The sequence below is a fragment of the Homalodisca vitripennis genome, chromosome 4 (genome assembly GCF_021130785.1).
Source record: "Homalodisca vitripennis isolate AUS2020 chromosome 4, UT_GWSS_2.1, whole genome shotgun sequence".
NCBI lineage: Eukaryota > Metazoa > Arthropoda > Insecta > Hemiptera > Cicadellidae > Homalodisca > Homalodisca vitripennis.
In genome coordinates this window covers 54,007,211-54,023,163 of record NC_060210.1, presented here as the reverse complement: position 1 = coordinate 54,023,163, position 15,953 = coordinate 54,007,211, and positions in this window count along the sequence as shown.

Genomic DNA, 15,953 nt, shown 5'->3' with positions numbered 1-15,953 from the left:
AGGATAATTGAAAATAAAGAATAACAAACTACGTTAAACGCTCTAACAAACTAAACAGCAGGTTTTAACGTATTCTTGTTAATTTAAAAACCTTAAGAATGATTTAAAAAATGTCTTAAAAAGAATTTAAAATGCTAATTATTGGTATTTGCACTATGTATTTATATGAAAATTACAAAGGGTAATAAAAATTTAAGAATTCTAAAAGTCAAGTGCATCCTTTTTCAAGTTTAAAGATTTCTAAAACTCGTTACTACAGTACATAAATGTGACCAAGAAAAAATACTCCATAATATTCTGTAATGATCTAACATGCTGGTAAATTACATAATTAAGAGCTCATAATTTCCAATAGCAGTGTGATGAGTAATGTTTATTATCAACACTTTTTCTTTCATAAATGAAAATCGTAAGAATCATTCTTTATATGTCATATAAATGAAACTAAGCCTGCTAGCCGGTAGCCTCCAACACGAGCCTCATCACATGAAATGTTTCAATTTTTAATTTGATATTCTTTTATTTATAGTAATATTATTCTACACTAGAATGTATTGTACCAGCTCGTTTACAAGGCAATATATAGAGATTTACATTGATTGTTTATTTTTGCCATCAAAGTGAACACTGTCATGTTTTAAAAAAATTTTAAATTTTTTAAAATATGCTTATATGTATTAATACTATTTCATGTGTTACAAATTAAAAATAATTCTTTAAAAAGCTATAACTTGCCTTCTTGACATATAAAATCAGGTTTACCTTACCTGAAAGTCACGGAGAGGGAGGGAGGGAGGGAGAGAGTGAGAGAGAGATAGAGAGGGGGGGGAGAGAGAGAGACACTATTATTTTTATTTTTATTACCAGAACAGCCACTATCTCGAAGCATAAGAGATCACCAAAAGTTCATGGAATTAAAGTTTATTTTACTAACTTACTTAGTTTTGCATCTATATTGCAAATTGTTTTTGTTCAATCTTATGCTAAAATACGAATGTCCATCATCTGGATATGTTTCACTAACTAAGAATGACTAAGTCTGTACAATAATTGTCTGTTCATAAAAAATTTAGTTTAACTATCCTATAATAACCAATTAATTAGCTAATAGCAGTGATATGTTTAGATTAAACTTCCACTGTTGGACGTTTTGAATGGATGACTACACAGCAACATGTCTCCCACCTACAATACAATAAATATCGTTTCAAAACATTTTGTATGTTTAGCCAATACTACATATTTCCGATTGGAATGAGTATATTATGTTGTATATTATTGAAGACCACTAGTCTGTCTTGCTCACGTATCGCTGTACATTTAAACGATATATTAGTAATTAGCAATTTATTACAGTTTCTCAAGTATTCTCTGCAGCGATTACTATAAATACTGGCCAGAATTCTACGAAATATACCTAATAAGTAAGGTAGTCCTCAAACAGTCCCTCATTTATATATTGTGCATTATCAGGCTTTACAGGATTCTCCGACCCATAAATTTCCTACGATAATGGAGGTAAAAAGGAAGAGTAGAGTAGCTGTATTAATATTATAGCTGAGAGAGCTAATTTTGTAATCACTGAATCATTTTGCTGGATCTTTAATAAATAAATCTCGTATCAATTACAAAACCGGATTTACTATCTAAAAATCAATGGTGTGTTTTATCTTAAGTTTGATTCTAATAGGGCAAACAATTGGAATTAACTTAAGTAGTTCCTTGAATATAATGTTTAAGTAAAAGTAGAAACATTCGTTGTAGGCCATAGACTACAATATTTAAACAATGAACATGCATTTATTTAAACTTGAATTTTGTTTGCCGAATGAGTAATCGCTCAAAGTTTAAGAGGAACATTTGAATACTCTGCATTAGTTACACGATAGCTCTGGAGCTAGGCCACACATAATTGGCGTCTGACTCAAGGTGATTAATGCTAATTACATAGGTAATACGATTAACCTACTCAACGTTATGATTAGTATATTATTACTATTACGGACTCAATATAGAATTATTATGGGAAGAAAATAACTTCACTAGTATCTTCTAAGTAAAAAATATAATCATGATTACAAAGAACTACCATACTTTGTTGAAATGCCTACAACAAGAACTACCAAGATCTCATACTGTTAAATTGTTTAGCTGCAAATATTAAACACTTTTCCAGTAAAATAGTACAACAATACGAGAAATATATCAAAGTATTACAAATAAAGTATCGTTCTATGATGAAATTATAATTTATGATGTTATGTTTTATATATTAAAAGTTTTATGTGATTCTTTGTTTATTACATTCGGCTATTGCGATTCATACACATTTAATGAAAGTAACAGTAATGAAAGAAAACGATAACACTAACTTAACATTTTGTGATGTCTATTTACAATTACAATATTTATAAATTATTGCTTCTTTCTTAGAAAATAACCCATTCTACATACACATTTACTTACCATATGAGTTCCAGTGACACACAGCGCAGTAATGACATACTTTTAGAGAAGTTTCCTTATGAAAACCGCGAAAATTTCTAATGAGGGCGAGTTATGTGTGGTAGACATTTTATTCGCACACCTTAAAATGTACCCTATAAGGAACATAAATTTAAAATTTAATTTGATTTGTCTGCTGACCCAAACCGTAATGCTCTGTTCCATATTTATTTACCCGACAGTCAATTAACCCTATAAGTCGTTTTCATGTTAGCTTGATACGCAATATATTAGATTCAAGAAATAAATCGAAAATTTGATTAGTTTTTTGTTTACATAAACGCGTTTTGTTTTGAGAAGTTTTTTTAGTTTGCTGTGTAATTCAATCCCTTCAATAATATTACTGATCTATTATAAACCTTTGAAAATTCATCGATTACAAACCTGCCTATATGTAATTAGGATAATGATTCATTGTTGGCTTAGGCAGCACTTAAGGAATCAATACAGTTACGGTGATTAATAGTCGGATAGGTCAGGCTGCAAGCTAGAATTAGGCTTAATAGAGATTACAAACATAGTAATGGCAAAATATGTAGTTTTGTCAAAATGGTGATTTTCTCTGAAAGCAGTTAAACAAGTTTTAGTATAATGAATTTTATCTGTTAAAAGATTCAATAGCAATAAAGCAATGGTAACTTCTTGCAAGAATCAGAGTGTGTCTAGTCGTCCGTTGTACATTTTAATGTGCAACACCAATCCTCACAATCTTCGATGAGCAATCATGAACTGAGTTAATAAAGTGGGTTTAAAAAAGTTTAAAAAAAGCCCAACTTCCTTAACATTCAATATGAATCAGCTGTAACAAAGTCAACTAAGTAGTGCTGCCGTTGAGGCTTCGAAGAGGCCTCCTGTAGCTTTTAAGGTACAACTAAATATCTTTAAACATCATTCCTAGCTTTAAGCTTGAAAGTCTACGCTAAATAATCGCCATTCCCCAGGAGAGACGGCTAGTCAAGAAACGCGAACTCTACTAAGGTGGAGAATTTAGAATTTACAAGTACCCTGGAGTGATTTCATTTCGATATATTACACAAAATTCTGCGCATAACTCAGTTAGTCTGTCTGCTCAATAAGGTTCAGACTACTCTGATGGACCACTTTGTATCTATCAATATCAACCAATGCCATGGAAGCACTGAATTTTAAATCCTAGACCTTAGGATCCATCCTCCTTAAGACTGCTCTCACCAACTGAAAAATAATCACTAACAAAGAATGTCACTCAAGACACTTTTTTATCACTTGTGCCTTATTACATTCATAAAGATTATATTTTTTTAACAAACAATAATAAAATAATACTAAATATGATTATGCTCATAAATAACACAAATATTGGGTGGAAATAGGTAAAAAATATGCGATAACTTTCGCAACCTAGAATAATTGTTTGAGTATCATTTATTACTAATATTATCCAGTTCTTATATATTTATATCAAAATAAATAAATAGCTCGATCATTAGTACCATATTGTGGAAGGGCATCTAATGATATAATAGGCTTTTCATTAATACACATTTGTTGATTAAGATAAAACTTAAGTCTAATAATCGCTCTTTAAAATTATTTTATACAGTAAGTTAAGTAGGCGCGTAATATCAGTTCGCACATTGATTTTGGCATGGAGGTAGGCCAGCCTCACCCTTATTGACCCGTGCCTGTTAGAGACATCCCCATGGCTCGTCTGCCTGCAACTCGCGGCCCGCAGCTGTTGCTGTTCAGACAGATATCGCTGGTCCCGTATCACCGTGAACTCAGCTTCACTGTTACCATTTTATTAATCCTCTTTAGTTAGATATTTTAAAATATGCTTTGTTTTTCCAATTTTTTCCCATTGTAGCCATTTAAAAAATATTAATTATTCAATAAAATTTACTCAAATAAAAATGTAAAATACCAATTTTAAACTACTTTTAAATGATCAATTAGAAAATATATTTGAATAGTTTTACAAAATTGTCTCTAAAACGTGTGTTTCAAAATAATGTGTTCTAATAGTCATGCATTAAATGGATAATTTTTTACTATTTTTCAGATAACAGCTTTCATACGTCTGGCTTAAGTTTTTTAACTTACGCATTTCAAAATGTTTCAAAAATTCTAAGAACCCAAAGACTGTATGTGACTTGAGAACTGTGTTCTACACAGATGTTCTTTACAAAACCGCTTTAAAAATGCGTAATATTTATAGTACGAATTACTATATGGCAAGAATTAAAATGTACGGTAATATTTGTATTGCTAGAATTAAAATATGAGAGATACTGCCATATTGGGTAATGCTTTGAAATCTCAGGTATTTTTACATTATAACCTTGAGCCGAATAATTTCATAAATTTAGAGATTAACATCCATATACTCAAAACTAAGTCGAGTTACTTACAACATTTATAACTCAAATATATATATCTATATTGATCCCTGATTTTTTGGGTTCATATCCATCCTAAATAGGACAATAACTATCAATGTAAAATAACTATAATAACTAGTTCACGAGTAAAAATTGGGAGAAAAAGAAATACATTTTTTTATAAACTAGTATAGATTTTAAGCAGCTTTAAATGTAACTAAATAATTTAACGTTGAAATCACTTATCAACGTTTATCAGAAAACAAGCATTTATTTAATTAATATAACCATTATTTTCAATTCGCATGCATTTGTAGTCTTGAAAGCATAGAGGAAGTTCAATAGTAACAAAACTTCCTATTTTAACCTTTTCTTCATCTACTGCTGAGCGCAGAGTAATAAAATATCCGGATATGAAAAAGAATGTTTTGGTAAAATATAATTATAACTGTACATTTTAGAAAGTATTCAGTATGGAGTGCTTGGACAGTAATGTTATGCAGATGTCTATAATGCGATATCAGTTGAAAGACTTGTAAAACCGACCTTAATTGCCTTTTGACGGAAGGAGGTTTCTCAGACCTGCGTATGTATATAAAGATTTCCTTAACTGGGGAAATAGGCCACATTTTCTATTCCACGAAAAATACTAATAATGAAATATATTGCAATAGTTATAAATATAAGTACAATTTTTGGCATATTCTCTTAATCGTGTAAATAAGGTTAACTCAACATTAGTGAGGGATATATAATTCACTTTAAATGTAAGTGATCATACTCGTGCAAATTCAAAAATTGCGTGCAGAGCCAAGGGTATCTGATAGTTATCTTTAAAGTTTCTAAAAAAATCTACGGGTCCATAATAGTCCACGTAAAGATTTGTAGACGTTCATAACTTAAAAATGGATGTTTTGTTTAGTTTACTATAATCATAATAATATTTAAGTCGTTTGAGTGAATATTTTATGAAGTATTTCACTACGCTTTGACATATAACAGCTTAAGAATGTAGATGTGAGGTAAATTCCAATGTTTTAAATATATTTACCAAGTTATTACTAATGGTTGATCGATAATTCATAAACGGATAAATTATTGTTTTAACCCGATAAATAACTAATGTTTGTTGTTAATTTTTTTCTTTAAACTATACTTTGTTAATTACAGATGCTCAAACAAGATTCAATATCATAGGATGTCTTAGGATTGGACGTTAAATAATTAGGATCACTGGCCGCCGATTATGTAATGGCCATTGTCATTATGAATGCAGAGCCTGTTGTAAACTATTAAATTTACAACTTTAATCGCGTATTTTTCAAATTTAATGTTAAAGTGATACAATGTTTCTTTGTTTTAAATTTCATTCTTCCCATATTTACATAACATTCTTTAGAGATTTACATAATTCAAAAGTATTGTATATGAGTTTACTGATTACGTCTACAAAACATATTTTCACATTGTAAGGATAATGCACAATGGTACTCTACCTTTCGTACTTTGTAATAAGCTGAGGTAATAGCAATCTAAATCCAAACTAAAAGAATAAGAACATATTAGCAGTTGTATCACTAACTTTAATATTTAAAGTGGTCTTTACACCTCACAGTTTATGGAGAAACAGGAATATACTGACATAAACCTTCTGCTTAAAATATAAACGTTGTAAATATATAAAAGCAGTGGAAAGCAAAACATTTCTTTTATGAAAAATATACCTTTTGATTACAAAACTATTTATAAATATTTGAGTTTTCATCACAACAATATAACACATATTGAAAGGCGTTGGTATGGAGTGTTTTTCTTTTCATTTTCCATAAATTAAAAAACAATAAAGCTATTTCGATGACTTTTGGCTTATTATAAAACTCAAATAAATAAACGGATAGTTATATTTTATATAATATATGAAAAATTACTAATTCAATTGATTATGTATAATTTATCTACCATGCAATTAGAATTTATAAGGTTTTACAAATTATATGAACTTTAACAAATCCACTATAGAACTGATTATTATTACAAAAACCTTTGAAACATTAACATAAAACAGTCTGATATCTTTTTATTCTGTTTCCATTCAAATATAAAAGAAATGTATGTTATATACATTTGAGATTACAATTATAAAACACCGTTTGTCCTGCTGCCATTATAAAGAATGATTTCAAATAATATTCCATGGTTATCAGTTTCCTAATGATAATACTGTGGAATTAGAAAGAAGGGGTTAGTTTAGTTTCCTCCTTATTGGTTTTCTGCACATTCACAATGATATAATGAAATTGTGTTTAAATAATTTTATCTCTTAAAACATTTATAAATATTTATCAATACTTTCTTATTACTCCAGGACTTGAATGTAATTCCCAAAGGTAATTAAACAAAGCAATCCAAATATAATGATTGCTGAATCATTAACAGAAAAGAGGGTGGAAATTCCAATACCGTTTCATACATTCATTGCCAGTACTACACATCAATTCAGTTCTTCAACCTTGCATTCATTACAGCGACACCCATTCTGTTACGCTTCCAAAGTCCCGTTTAATAGGAAGCATTGTCTACGAGGTTTATTGTTCCCATAACCATTTCACAATATTGTTTTCAGATATTCATCCACTTATGGATCAATTTACACATATACTGATCAAATATTACTTGTCCCATAGGCTGATAATTTCATTCATGCCTGTGGACAGTTCGTATTCGTTCTTCACGACGATACTACGTAATATACTACTTCCGAAACAGAAGTCAATTGGTCACAATTCAAGAGGAGCTGAGTTCGAGAAATACTCCACATGCGGAATAAGACAAGGAAGTACTTTAGGCTCTATATAATTTTTTAATCACATGAAAAATTTATATAAAATAAACATGGAAAATGGTAAGATATTTTTATACGCGGATGACACAGCTCTTTGCTTTGAGGGGTCCAGCTTGCGAGAGGTGTGCGGGGCAGCTAAACGTAATTTGAACGCTGTCAAACGTTGTTTTGACCAAAATGGACTCACAATCATCGTCAAAAAGGCAAAGTGCATGGCAGTGGCACTTGAGACGGGTCCTGAAAGTTTACACCTGAGGCTTCACACTTGTGGCGGCGTGGCTGCCTGTATTTCGTGTGATTGTGTTGAGCGTGTATCTGAATACAAGTATTTAGGTGTAATTTTAGATAATTGGTTGAAATGGACAGCTCATATCCGGTATATAAGGAGTAAGATAAGGAAGCAAATTTTTATTCAAACTAAACCTTTTAATATATTACATTTTATCTTTTAAAACTGGTTTAATACGCCTTCTTACAATTTATTCTGCAGTACGGTATATTTTCGGGTAGGCTATTTAAGAGCTCGCTGTTACCATTAAAAATCGTCCAAATACAACCATTAAAGCTGCCTTGAAAAAACACGTCTTTATTCTTTGGAATTGTAATTGAAGAATTTAAGATTTATAACGTTACATATTAAAAACACTCTTGTATGTATGTTAGAAACATAATAATAAACTGTTTAAATGCTATATTTTTATTTTTAACCAAGTATGCTATAAATATTAGACCAAATCGGCAGTATCATTAATTTGGTTAATTGCCCCGAAATTAGAGAAATATATTAATCGTACAAATTTACTTTACGTTGCAAACATAATTTTTCCTAAATGACTAAATTGCTACGAAATGCTTACAAACCGAATACGAATAAAAATAAAGTAACTTTATGGGAACTAAATACAGATGGGGAACTTGAATATTTTATGACGTCTTTGTATGGCAGTACCTTAAGTTGTGATCTTATGTTCATCAGGACCATTTACTGTTGGTTGGCGTATGATAGTGTCATGATTGTAACTTTGTAGGATTGTGTATGAAAGAGAGTGTTGTAATTTGATGGTGGTAAATGTGGAGACAGGTAGGGGGAGGTGTGTGTGTGTGTGTGGAGAGAGAGACAGAGAGAGAGAAACAGAGAGAGATAGATAGATAGATAGAGAGAGAGAGAGAGAGAGAGAGAGAGAGAGAGAGAGAGAAGATGCGAGGGAGAGAAAGGGGGGAGGGTTGTGAGAGGGGGGAGAGAGGGATTATTAATTTTATTGATTATTATTATATTATGAGTACATTGTATACGTTACATTCATACATTTTATTTTGTCAATTTCATCTTTTATATATTTTTGTAGACTGTGATCGGTGCTGAAATGAGGAAATAAATATAAAATTATTCATTAATGCACGCTCCTATGATTGTACAGTATAATATTTACGCTATCCTTGTGTGCTTCTCTTTTGCCTTATTTATTGTTACAACTTTTTATACTGACCCTAATGGGAACACAACATGTTACGTAGATATGACTTTTTCTAAAAGATATGTAAGCTTACCTCTTTATTACATTTTCCCTGATAATTCTAGTACTGATAATTCTTCTATCATAATTGAGTATAAACAGTAATTGAAGTATGAAATTTCAATTAAATACCCAATTCATTACTTGTAATAAAATACACAGGGCAACAAGAATTATAGTGTACATAATTTACGTTTACCTTTTTTATAATATTAGTTATACAGTATTTTAAGTAGCACAGATTCAGAATTTCCATTTAAATAATATATTATTTTCTAGGATGGGACATCTATTTAATACTATTAAAGAGTATAAGAAATGTGTTTGTTTCATAATACATTAACAAACAAAAACTTTATTAGAAATCCGATTAAGGTTTCTATTGAATAAACCCTATAGGATGTTTTTACAATAATAACTTTAAGTCTATGTGTAACTTAACTAATATTATTTTTTGAAGTTTTTTATGACCACTTATTATAATATTGTATTAGAATAACCTAATGGTAAGAAGGATACAGTTTAAAGACGGATAAGGTGGTCGAGGAAACGTTTTTCCGAGGTTTCACGAAAGAATGTTTTGCTCAAAGACGAACGACATGTCATGAACAACCTCTCTCAAACTGAATCCTGTCATAAATCTTGTTTTTGTTGTGTGATTTGATTTACCGAACCTTTTATACACACAAAAACAAGGGATGGTGAATAAAAGTATGAGGTAGTGATCTGCTTAATTTCTATCCGTCAACAAATAGATTTCACTCTCAATATATGTAGTTGTCAATAACATATTGGTAATTACAAATAGGATAACAGTTTCAAATGTTGAGCAAATTAGAATAATATGCAAGGTTTTAGCACTTAGTGTGTAATATTGGGTTATTGCATGCGGTACTAGAAATACAATTTTAGGCCATATTTGTTTTTTAAACACTCTTATGAATAACCATAAAAGTTAAATAGTATTAAAAATTCTCAATAAAATTGTGATAAATTTTAATGAGAATAGATAGTTTTTGTTCATTGTAGCAACCAATGATGGTGGCCTTTTATTCTCGTTGAAAGTCTTTTGAACTATAACATTTATACTTTTCCAAATTAACTTCTAGATTAAACAATAGTTTTATTGCACACGAAATCAATGTTAAAGGTAGGAAACTACTTATAAATACTCCTTGTGAAATTGTGTAAACAAATTTTAATTGCTATATTGGACTTAAAGAATCTCTTACATTGATTCACAGAAGCATATTGTTTGAGTAAAAAAAGTACGGATTTCAAGAGAAGATAGTAAAATTTAAAATTAGTATGTATTATTTTAATTAAAATTAACAATAACTAACAATTATTTCAAATAATATTGTTATTTTATAACTTATTGAACTAATGTACTTAAATATCACGTTTGAAATGGCCTTTTACTTCCTTGTTATATAGAACCTGTAATGTACAATAAACAAGATTTACAATATACTGTAGTAGGCTACTGAATACTGGTAAAAAAAACTTAATCCAGGTGAAGTAACCTTTAACAGTTTGTTTTGCATAAACATTTAAAATAAATAAATGAAGAATTGTCCCGCTCTGCCCGGGTTGTTGTAGATGTAATCCTGCGACTGATCCATAATTCACATCTGACGCTGTTGTAATGAGCGAGGCAAAGTTTACACTTACATTTATAAACGCAAATAATGTTTTCTAAAATTATTTAAGTTTTACTTGGACCTAAAACTCGTATTTGCGCAACATCACTATATATTAATAAATCTATAAGGCGATATTAAGATTCATTTATAAAGATATCCTTATTTATCCATCGGAATATCCAAATGTTCATACTGTAATTTCTCAATCAATAGAAATTTAATTAAAAATATATATAAGACTGGTGAAATATCGTTTACTTTTAGGGGAACTTTTTTATACTAATTGTATTTTACTTTGAAGAATAAAAACTTAATAATTATAGATTTATTGACCGCCAACGCTCACTTTAAATAAATTAATTGAATTATTATGTTATTTTCATGCTGACTAATAATCGCTTATGATTGCATTCAATAAATGACATTGCCGGATCATACATGTCATTTGGAATAATATCTATGATGCAATACAAGTTGTTTTGCTGAAATAACATGTAAATTATGTTTTATTTGTTTACTTGTTATGAATAACTAATTAACACTGTTTGAATATGCAGTTTGTTGATTTTCACAATGTATTTATCTATATACGTACATACATACTTGTATACATATAAATTAAAGGCTTCACTCATCACTAACTGATGGCAATCCAGAAAGTTTATGTTTGGGATACATACAGTTACTTACGTATTCCTAAAGACCTAAATAGAAAAACTAATGCAGATTTATACCGGTCTAACATTCATAAGAATGTAAATGGGATTGAAACCTACAGAAAAAATACACTTTATTTTTCTCAATTTCGGTGTCCTAAAAAGATAAAATCGCATACACAGGAGTCTTATGCACTCAAAAGACTAATTAAAGTTTTCAACCTATAGAAGGACTATAAGTTTTACATTTTTGGTTGTCCTATTGGAATGAACTTTACTTCATTTGAGAACATAACTGTATAGTTGCTGATACAGAGTTGTTACCGCTAAAAGAACTATATTTTGTCGACTTTTCGCTGTACTACAATAATGTAATTTCATACACGCGTTCATTGTCACATGAATAGGAAAGCAAAGGCATTTTCATGAAAATATTCAACCAATAGGGGATTAAATGAGGGTAAGACGCCTAGGGTAAGTTCATTTTTATTTTTCATTCGCGTTTGCTTAGAATAGTGATTCGCAATGATCTGAAAATATTAGGCACGGATTTTTCAAAAAGCTGATCAACCAACTCATCAGGGTTAAGATAGGGTTACCACCCGTAAAAAACTATATTTTTGTGATTGACTTCCCTGTCTCAATGCTGTATTTGAAATACCTTAATAAGCATGCAAAAGAGTTTAAACTTCTAGATGAACTATTATATTTTACATCTCATATTTTTGTGCTTCTGAAAGTTAAAATGTGACACATATATGTCATACGCTCTAAATACTTGGGATCGGAAATACTATAGAAAGTGATCAAAGCGCTTTAAACTTAAAGTCCTAGCCATCGAAAAGGATATGGCTAAGATGTACCTGATATTCAACCAGAAACTGAGTGCAATGACGCGGGTATTTGCTAGTAATTATATATTTCTATTACATACAAACAGCAGCGAAAATTTCCTATGGCCGCCATTTTGAAACGTAACGTTATGTTATTTCTCGCACTGATTGAAAACAGGTTTTAGTAAGATTAAACATTTAGTAAATTTATTAAATTGAAACCTTTTTTTCAATTTAAAGATATCACAACATTTTTAAAAGTAAAAAAAACATGTTTTATTTATTTTAACCTGAAAAATAAAACAGTGAAATTTGTTTGAGTAGTGTATATATAATATGTATATACATTAAGTCTACGCCATCGTTTAATCTTACCCATAAATATTAAATGTTGACAAAAGCAATGTTGCTTACATAGTCAATACGAGAGGTAAAATCAAATATTAAATTTATTGATTTATTTGAACGTAATTGGCTGAGCACTGGCGATGCGTAGGTCTAACAAATGAGAAGTTATAATATTTTAATTCCGTGAGACTGTCAGTCTACTTGATCTTATCAGATCTCAAAAACACACTAGTTCCTTATTTCATAAAGCTCCATTTCTATTTAATAAAAATCAAATCCGATTGGGGTACTGTGAATCCATAGAATTTGGCTATGCATTAACTAACATGTTCACACTGATTTTATAGGTAACCATAATGGAAAATCTAAGAAGAAGTCAATGATTAAACAAACTAAATAGACTTGCAATTGTATGAGATTTTACCATGTGAGGTAGTAACACACAAAAATTAAGGTATAGATAGAAATGTTCATGCAACCGCAGCGAAAAGTGATGTATACTGTTTCTATGTTACATTTTTTGCATATTAATGTGGCATTTAGTTACATGAATAGACAATAATAATTATAATTTTAATTAAACTTAGAAGCCACAATATATTAGAGAAAAGTCCTAAACACATTTTATGTGCAGCTTCGTACCTACTTCCCGGTAAAATACAGTTTTCATCTGTAAGACCAATTTAAATGGTACCTCAAAAAGTTCTGCAGTAGTTGGTGAAAGATATATTCCACTCCAGATCCACTTCTGAATAATTGAACGTCTATGGAGTGGAAGTTAGAGAAGAGAACAGTTTCTAAGTTTAACTCTGTAAGATAAGATGAATGTGTTTTATACAGATCAAATAGGTTTCCAGGCATTGGTGACCATATTTATTTAATTTCTAGCTTAATATTATAGATTTTTGGTATTTAAAGTAAGAATATTAGACTTTCAGATTAAATTCTTAGTTGTGTCTAGGTCATAACTAGACAATCAAATTGTTAAATACTGTGATATATGGTACTTTGCCTTTTTAAACTAAAAAAAGATATTGCTAAGTGGCTACATACAAAATACACAAATTTCAATATTTATTCTAACAAAATATTAGGCTATTATTATTTGTAAAATATAAATATTCCAAAACAGGAATTTTTTTATTCAATCTTTAAACGTGGTATGTTTATTATCTTTGATTATATCAGTAATATTACAATTGGTGTTAACTGTGTATGTGATTGTTTTAAACGTTGTAAATATTGATGAAGTCGTGTTTATAAATCTCGTTTTTTTAGGTTTGAAATACATTTTTCGAATACTGAGATAAAAACTCAATTTAAGTTTGCTCTTAAGTGATTATTAGGTATCTAATATATTCCTGATAAAGTAAAACTGTTGTTACGAATTAATATGTTCCAAAATATAACATTAAATCTACTATATTATACTTAGTTTTGTTCTATAAAAAAACTCGTCTAAGGAAGTTCATATTTTACACTCCCGTATTTCATTTCCATTTTATGGGCGACCAAATTTGACTTAAAAACTGACAGTAACGGAAATTGTAACAATCTACATTTATGTAAATTAGGCATTTTTTAATTATATTTATTGGGTTCTTATGAAAACTGGAGGTAGTTTTTATGACATTTTTGTAGTGTAATTTGATGCATGATTATTTCAAGTTGATGCCGGCAATACATATTAAATAAAACATAACTTATAATTTTGTTTCCCATGTTCAAGATTGGTTTCGACTTGCTAGTAAACAACGGTTGCACACTGCAAACAAACAATGTTGTATTGGTGGCAACTGATTGAACTATCAAAGGAATTGAAATAAGGTATACATTGTTTGAAAATCACTTCTCAACTATTTTTCTTCTTAACTGTTCGAATAAGAGTTTGATTAATATTTATCTTATTTAAAAATATAAATACTACAATATACTACATATAATCGAAACAATAAAAAATAAATTTTATCCAAAACTAATTTAGGCCTTGAGTATGATTCCTTGTTGAAGATTTCCTAAAATGACATTGGTTTATTGTGATCCTCTTAGGAACACGCGTGCATCAGGAACCGATAAGAGACCCTAGAGCAGCCCAGTCTCTAAAATGCATCTAAAATGCATATACATCTACAAAACTCGAGGTTTTCATAAAGTATATATTGGGTGAGGTTATTAAGTGATATAGTTACGAAAAACTTAAAGGATTTATAAAACTTTCTGACAATGTTTTTCCTTTAATTACATAATTTTCAAATTCAATGGAATGTGAAATTTAAATAACAATAGAGTAAACGTTAAATTATTATTTTCCTAACATAGAATATATAAAATAGTTGGAAAAAGCTACTTAAACTTAAAAGATAAAGTAAAAACCATTGTAAGCTCATAGAAATTAAAAAGGACTGGCATTTCTTTAAGTCTACAGATGACGTTAATTGCAGTCTTTTCACAGCCAATTAAATTAATTCTTACGAGAAACTCATGAAAAATATTTTCATATTTTAATGTTCTTTTAGAACCATTATGTCTATTTATACTCAATAATTCAACATAGTGTTGTATAAAATTCTTCAATCTTCTTTGTTCATTGTAGGTACTAAAATTAAATTAATTATAAAAAACAATTAAGGGTTTTGAAAATATGTGAAATATGAAACCTTCAAGACTTACACAATATATTCTCTATAAACTGTTTACATATTAGACTTAACTAATTCTAGACTATTTTACATAACTTTTTCCTACCTCAAAGGTCCTCGGAAAGGTCTCCAAAACCAGAGCTCAAACCCAATGGTCTTAAAAGTCAGACATAATGGATTCAGAAGATGCGCAAAAGAAAGAAAATCTAACTAAGTATCATTTATCTGAGGTATGCACCATTTCAAATTTGTTTGGTGATTGCTGTATTATTTAAAAAATCGTGAAACTACGGAATTCAGACAGAGATTGTACGGTCAGGAATTAGCTGAGAATGAGACATATCTAATTTTCTTAGCGTGCAATTCTTTCTATATACATTTCTTCATCTGTATTCCTATTATTTTAAGCCATTACTAGTCGAAAAAATTATATTCTGTGTATTAAATTGTCGATTATTACAAATAACAACCTTTCAGAACATAATTATGAGATCTGGATATTACTATTTCATTATAAGTTATATTTTCAAACAACTAAATAAAAAGCAATAAAAATAACATTATTTTAATGTACGCTGATTTTTCCAGTAACTTTCGAGGGAAAAATAAA